The sequence below is a fragment of the Lontra canadensis genome, unplaced genomic scaffold (assembly GCF_010015895.1).
Source record: "Lontra canadensis isolate GAN:19392208 unplaced genomic scaffold, GSC_riverotter_1.0 scaffold4, whole genome shotgun sequence".
Taxonomy (NCBI): Eukaryota; Metazoa; Chordata; class Mammalia; order Carnivora; family Mustelidae; genus Lontra; species Lontra canadensis.
The window spans coordinates 36,808,273-36,816,461 of NW_022630998.1; positions in this window are offsets into that span (position 1 = coordinate 36,808,273).

The window sequence follows — 8,189 nt, forward strand, 5'->3', positions numbered from 1 at the left end:
TTTGCTTGATTGTTTTCCTTAACCCCAAGATACTGCCTGTGTAATTATGAGTAGTTAAGAGCTTAAAACAACTCAACGTCAGTAGTTTTTAAACTGTGGGTTGTAACCCAGTTAGGGATCAAGAAAACAACATAATTTTTTTTTTAAATGAAATAGAACAGAATGGAATAGATCAAGTACATAGCATGTGCAAATTTTCATATTTTGTTAATCTTCATACCTATATACATATACATGTATATATGTATATACACGTGCACGCACACACTTGTGTAGTGGATTACAGTGTGAAATGAATTTTTTTAAGGCTTCATTTATTTATTTGACAGAGATCGAGCACAAGCCTGGGGAGAGGCAGGCAGAGGGAGAGAGAAGCAAGCTCCCCATTGAGCAGGGAGCCCGACGTGGGGCTGGATCCCAGGACCCTGGGATCATGATCTGAGCCGAAGGCAGACATCTAACCAACTGAGCCACCCAGGCGCCCCTGAAATGAATTTCTTAATATGGAAGCTGGTCCAAAGGTTTTTTCAGATTGCTAGAAAGTAAAGCCATATGCAGTTGGGTATCAAATAAAAGCACAGTGCCAGTCATGCACACTTAAAATTCAACTACATGTACTTAGCCATAAATCAGTTATCTCTTATTTATTTATTTAAATAATGTGGCCAACTCCACTCATTACATTTAGGGAATATATGCTCTAGAACAGCCACAAGATGGGAAGCGTGGATTTGCAGTTCACTCAGTCAGTGGGTTCCTGCATGGGTGATACTACAAGGAACTGAGCCTGTTTCTCCCCTCGTATTGAGAGATACAGGCCATCTTAAAAGACATGACCTCTAAACACAAGTGGACTGCTTAATCTGGTGGAGAGCTAGAGAGAAAATCCGGCTGTTGGACTTTTTTTTTTAAATATATTTATTGACAAATAGTGTGTGGTCCTCATGGCACACTTAGGAGGAGTTTTAAAAGAGGGATTTTTAAGTACATGCACTTTTGCCTCCAGCTTGACCTGAAATAGAACGTGCAAATAAGTATATTTCTAACTAGCTATTTCAGATTGAGTTGGTTTTATGGCATCTTCTAGATTTTGCCATTGTTTGAACTAGATTACAACAGGACTCATTTTGTTAGCATTTGCGTTGTTTACCCATTAAAACAATTTTTCTATGAACCTTCCATGTCTATATACTTTGGATAGCCTTATACAAGTATAAAGATACTTTTGGCCTCTTCAGTCTCTTGCACAGAATTCAAGAACAAATGTTAACAGTCTTTAAACATACTAAAAGATATCCAACCACTTTTTTTTTTTTTTTTTTTTAAACACAGGCTTAATCATTACTGAGGACATCTCTATGCACCGTTCTGGCCTTTTAACAAACTTCTTCCCTTACAGTGCTCCTGCTCATTGTTTGTGGTACCAACCCTACTTTACCATGAGGAATCAGACCAGGCAAGGGTTCCAGGCCCTCTGAGTGACTCCAAAGTCAATTTTCTTTCATTAGAGTCGGCTGATTTTTACTGCCTTAGGTATGTAATGTCTAGAGTATAGGGTTTGTCAGACTAGAAGGAACTGACATCCTTGAAGACTAGCATTTTTGGGATATGGGTCTTAACATACTTCATTATTGGCTTCACAAAATCCCAATATCTATATGTCATAAAATACTACCTAATGTATACATTTTATCTTAATAAATTTGACCATCATTAAATGCCTTAACTGCCTTCCTGTCCTCTAACTTAGAGGGGTAAGACAGGAAACAATATCATTAAAAAAAAAAAAAAAGAACAAAAACAAAAAACAAGCCCAAGGAGTTTTCCTTTATTAAATTTTTCAGTCCAAGGACGACCTCCAACATAGCTATCATTGTTTTGTGAACCACCTGCTGTTGCGGAATAACCACTGAGGAGCAACAAAAGCAAGTTGTAGATCCCCTTCCAGTCAGTTTACCATGGTTCTTTGATATTACTCTTCCTTGGAATTGGGAGGCCAAAGTGGGAACAATGTCCAGCAGAGGGGAATCTGTGTGCAGCAGCTACATTAGGATATAGTCAACGTCCAAGCCATTTGAGCCATGTGTATAGATTGCATTCATTCTTCAGCACTCAAAACAATTCCCAGAACAGATGTTTATTGAGCACCTACTACATGCTGTGCAGTGCTATGGGACTAGAGATACAGCAATAAACAGAACATCTGGCCTATGTTGTTGTCATAACCAAGCTTCTTAGAAATGTATCTCAACTAAGAGGAATCAGACTTTGTAATCAGGATCATTTGATTAAGGTATATTTAATGATATATTTAGCCACATTTAAGATATGCAAAATGTTTTTGTTTTTATTCTTGTTTCTCAGCAATGTTCTCAAATTAGGTAGGAAATGGGTTGTTGCTGTGTTTTAACAACTCCACCAACTTCTGTCCATGCTGACAGCACCAAATTAGCTGTTGTCTAATTATTCACTTTAAAACTGCTATTAAATTTGTGATTTTTGACTTTTCAATTTTCATTCCTAGTATCCAGTAGGGTTTCTGTTATTTCTAAGTGAATTGGTCATCAGGTTCTAGGTACCATGTGTTTAATGTACCAAAGAGGAATAGCTTAGAAGACAGAAGACTTGAGTTTTTCAGGCTCTCTCATTGCCAAGTATTTCAATGTCTGAATCTCTTCTTTTCTGTAAAGAAATACAAAATCACCTATATCACAGGGTTGTTCGGGGAGGAGTGAGATAATGTGTTTAGAACTTTTTGAAAACTGAAATCTAAAGCAGTCTTCAACTGTCAGGAATTATTTAGTCAACCACAGGCATACTAGGTATTATCTTTTAAGCTGAATGGTGAGAGGCAAATATTTTGGGGCATAGGGCCAAACTGTAAATTACGTCGCTTGTCTGCGGTTTTGCCTGCAGGTTTATATCCAGGAAAGGAGAAAATGAGACAGGCAGAGATAATTCATGGAAAACCTTGAAGGCTGTGTGAAGTAGTTGAAGTTGATTCATTCTACCAACAGTGAAGGGCATTTTTGAGCATTACTGTTTGACATATCTAAGAAAAATGGGCTTGGTGCCTGGTTTTGTTTGAATGTGGAATGAAGTCGATTGCTAATATCATTTGTTTGTTTGTTTAAGACTTATTTATTTGACAGAGAGAATACAAGCAGGCAGAACAGCAGGCAGAGGGAGAGGGAGAAACAGGCTCCCCACAGAGCAGGGAGTCTGAAGCAGGGCTGGATCCCAAGGATCCCTGGGATCGTGATCTGAGCTGAAGGTAGACACTTAACCTACGAGCCACGCAGACACCCTGCTAATGTCATTTTTACCTGTAGAAGTTCTCTTGGCAATGTCAGAAATGGGGAGGGGAAATAAGTTTTTAAAACTAGAGAAATGGAAATGATAGTGGAGCAGTCAGTCAGTCCTATGTTTGTAAAATACCAGCTGAATGGGAAAGAGTTCCAAGCTAGAGAATCAGTTCTTTCCTCCGCCACCATCAAATTATCCTGTAATACATAATGCTTCTTGCTTTTAAATGTTTTACCAGTGCCATTATCTCTAAAGTACAGTCCACACTCCCTGACTTCAGTCTGATAGTTCTCTTCTAAGAGTTTGGCCGCACCTTGTCTGCCTTGCCAGCCTGACTTGCCTTGGTCCCCTCTACAAATGCAGCACCCCAGTCAGGTGGATTTATGCCATGTCTGTCAGCAGTCTGAAGCAAGTTACCTTCTAAGGAACTTCTCTCTCCTCCCTTCAGACAACATTCAAAACCTACTTCAGGGTTCCAATTCCTGACCTTAATTATACCAGCCCCTCAACTCTCCCTCTTTAGTTCTTTTGTGCTTTTCTCCCTCCAGAGTTGGATTCTAGAACTATGGTGACATTGTTGTATTAGTCTAGCAGGTGTGCTAATAAGCGAGATTTCAGCTTAATGGCCCCACTGGCTTTCTGAGCCTCAGAACACAGCCACCCTCCAACCCTAAAACCAGCAGTTTCAATAGAATGTTTGTTTGACGCAGTAAATAAGTAGTGAAAAAGAAGAGATGGCCCAGTTGTAAAACAGTAAATGGAGCTGAGAGGAGCAGAGGGTTTTTAACTTCAACAAGATGTGTATTTGAAAACAGAAGCGATAAATGGAGGAAACCCAGGAAAAGGGACACCATTATCTTCTTTTCCCCTGGGATGTGAACTTTAGGAAGCCATCCTGCTCTTCCAGCCAGGGATGGTGTGCCAGGAATCACAGAGCTGGTGGGGCAGACCAGAAGGGGGTCTAGCTGAGCAGCTGCTGAGACATGAAAAGAGAGACCACTGGCTAAGCCCCTGTGGTGTTCTGCAGAAGGTCCTAGGCTGTTCCCTAAACTAGACAGACATGAGATCTATTCCAGAGCCACTGACAAAATACCTCCTGTTTCCATTGCCAGGTAAGAGAATGATTCTATTTATACAGAAGAGCCTAGATATGGCATTTCATAGAATGTGTAGAGCCACGTAAGGCCTTAGAAGCCAGTAATGCAACTGTCTCATTTCACAAATAAGGAAAAGAGGAAGAGACGTGAAGCAAATAACCTAAGGTCTCCCAGCTAGTTAGCAGAGCCATGACTGGAATTGGAGGTCTCTGAATTCCCAACTCTCTCCACACTGCTGTCCTCTTCCCCTGTGAAAGACTATTTTCTTTTTGGAATAAGTCCTGATTATACTTAGTGTCAGCCATTTAACAGCATTGAGGACCTTTAAATGTAAGGTACAGTAAGTACTAAGGTAGGAAGAAAAGGCACAGTCCCATCCCTGTCTTCAAGAGACCCCCACTCAGTCTGGAGGAAAATGTGGGCAAGATTTACCACTAGAATACATAAAAGATTTCCAGTTTTTATTTGTGTGTGTGTATATATATATGTATATATATATATTTTTTAATCACTTTAGTCCTTTGTTTGACAATGTACATAATTCAGTATAATTTATCAAGAAATACACATTTATTAGAGATAATGTGTCCAAAATTTCTTTGATGGTGTTCAAGTTGTGTTATCTACTGGCCTAGGTAGGCACTGTCCTAAACAAGTTAAAAGATAGGACTTTCCCAAAGAGCTTTCCATTTGAAATTACAATTATCTAGGTCATACCAGCAAGCCAACTTTCAGCTTTTGCTACTTACCAAGGACTGTAGTGTGGGTAAGAGCATCCAGATGGCCAGAGGTAACTGGGCTGCTCCATACAGATCTGAGCATATTTTGCTCTTACGAGCAATAAAGGTTTAAGAATGAGGTAGAACTCTCACAGGTTATATATACCCTAGATCAGAAAAGACTAAGGCAGGCAGTGCATTAAAACTCGATGGTTCTAGTCTAAGAGCCCTTTGAAGCTACAGCCCAAGTCCAGACAGATAGTGAAATGGGCAGGGAGGAAGAGGTTCCTGTGTTTTAGCTCCTTTGTGAGCTTCATGGGCAGGAGAAAGCTGGAATGGGAGGCTCTTTGTTCACACATTATTTAGAGCTAACAGTACTCTGGATTTGCTTTATTGTGTCCAGTGCTTCTAACATGCAATCCCAGATAATTTTAAAATGGAGACTGAGACAGAACTGCTCCCTCAGCTGTCTCCTATCCCCACCCCACCTACTAAACCCTGTGGACCATTTCAAATTTCAAGTGACAGGAAAGCAAAGGAGTTCCATAATCAACATAAGGTAACTGATTACAGCCCTTCTAATTTGACTACTTCTTTATGCTTTCTTGCTAAGAGTTTCCTCAACAACACAGATGAGGTACTCTGTCTTGGCCGCTGGCACAAGGCCCTCCTCCATTTATGCTTGCTGTCAACTGGCTTCAGAATTCACCAGCTGGAATGGTCTGTCAAATCAGCTTCTTGCCTGAGGAATCTTGCTCAAGGGCTACAATCCTGAGAGTAAAACTACAAAGAAGTCAAACTTTGGGGCTACAAGGCCAGTGAGGTGAGGCTAGAGGAGATAGTGGTAGTTGCAAACCTCTTTAAAAATAGACTCACCTGTTTTCATTTTCCCCCACTCTCACTTGGCCCTTTTGGAGAGCAGGAACCAAGGGATAGGGGAGTGAGGGGAACAGGCTGCTTTTAAAACTGAAGATGTGGAGACTTTGGGTGGGGGGGTGGTCACCAAATCTAAGTAACACTTTCTAGTAGGTTAGTTGTTATATTGACTATATTAATCTCTAGGACCAATTCTGATTAATTCTTACTAACCAGTACTTGGTCCCTCCATTGTTGTTTCCCCCAACTGTATGATTCTGAATAAACAATTTTCTAATACCCTCATTCACAGGAATGCCACGCACCTCATACTAAAATCTGAAACTGTTAGAGCAGCTGCAGCTGCTTAATAGAACTGCTCATGTCCTGGCCCAGCTCAGTCCAGTCCAAGGGAATGAAAACCCTGGGGGTGGAGCCCAGCAATCTGTTCTGACAAGTCCTCCAGGTGTGTGCGCTGCACACTTAAGTGGGAAAACCACTGGATTAGACCACTCCTGTGTTCTACCTCCTAAATCCAGCTGTTAGCACAAGGCTTTTCTATTGGCCTTAGGGAGAAGCTGCTTGAAAATTTCTCACCCTCCTGCCATAAGAGTGCCCGTGCCTCCGTCAGTGGCTCTCAAACTTGCTCAGAAGGAAAAGGAAAAAAAAGGGGGTGGCATCTTCCATGTACATCACGATGAAAAAGTAATCTGCTAAAATATAATTGTAAACTAAATCATTTGTGATCCTCTCAGCTTCCAGTGCAGAGTTTGTTAATTATTTTTGCTAACTGGGTAAAGTTAATTATTAATAAATTCAAGTCTTATCCATAGCAGATAGTTTTTGAAAAACACTAGTCTTTTAAAAAAAAATTCTAAAATGAATTTACTGCTCTTATTTTAACCTCATGTACACAGTGGATTTGTAGTGATGTGTTTTGCTGTTGTTCTATGTCCTCTCGTTTGAACGCGGGTCCTTCAACATGAGACATTCCCTTGAATGTAGTTCTCTATCTTCCCCTAAGATGAAGAAAAATCATGTCCTGCCATAGGTGTCCCACTGCTCATCAGATCCCCCAAGCAGAAAAGGGCATGAAAACTCTCCACTGTCACCTGTCTGGTCTGCTCTCTGGAAGGGGCTGATCATACAAGTGATCACTTGTCATTTCAGGAGAAAAATTCAAACTGATTTTCTAGTATCTGGGTGTTGGTTCTTAAGTGGTTCAAACACACCTTTCACTTTCTCCCTATAGCAGAGGGCAGTCAACAGCAATCAGCCTTTAAAGAGGCCAATTTCAGCTATACTAAGATTTACTCCCCAAGTAAGCTGTTACAGCTTCAGCATACAATGGCCATTTGGTTTTGGCTGCCGGGTCTTTGTGCCCTTTTCCTCTCAACTAAGCCTCATGCCCAAATACCCAAAAGTAGTCCAGTTGAGATGAGATAAAGCTGAACTAATCAAATTCTCTAAAGTATAAAATATTTTAATACGCATACAAAACTGGCCTGCCATTAATGTCGGAGGAACTGGAGCACATAATAGAAAATGAAGAATGGTCATAGGACACCTAGCAGAAATTATGAGGTTACCATTCTAGTGAGACTTGATTTCAAGCTTCCAGGGCTTCAGGCCAAGGGTTAATCCAAACAAGAAAAGGTTACTGTTTACACTGATCAGCATCAACTTTCTTTTCATAATTTACTGTAACTAGGCAAAAAGTATAACAAAATGTATACCATTTAGTCTTTGTACAAAACATTAATTTAGCAAGACAATATTGATTACAGTCACCAGAATGAAGACTCACACTTTTCACTGCCACTTCCATGAAAAGTTTGGATAAATAAGTCACTGACTGAAAGTCACAAGAGAAGCAATTTAAACTTTACATCCAACAGCAAAGATCAATCTTCCACAAGAGTACTGCAGACACAATCACTCAAGAGGCTCTCCATGCTGCCACGGCATTACTGGAATGTTCTTCAGAGTCCATCTTCTCTCTCCAAGATTTAACACTTGAAGCATTAAATGTAATATAAAATAAGGAGTTCTTTATTATTTATACAAAATTTGTACATTAAGAAAAAATTAAGGAAGCTAAGAGCTTTTATGGGTCTATCAAGGAGCCCCATGTGAATGTTTCAGTCACCAACCTCCTGGCCGCAGGAATGAAGCTCACTCCTCTGGGGCCATTCACGTGGCACCTTCACTG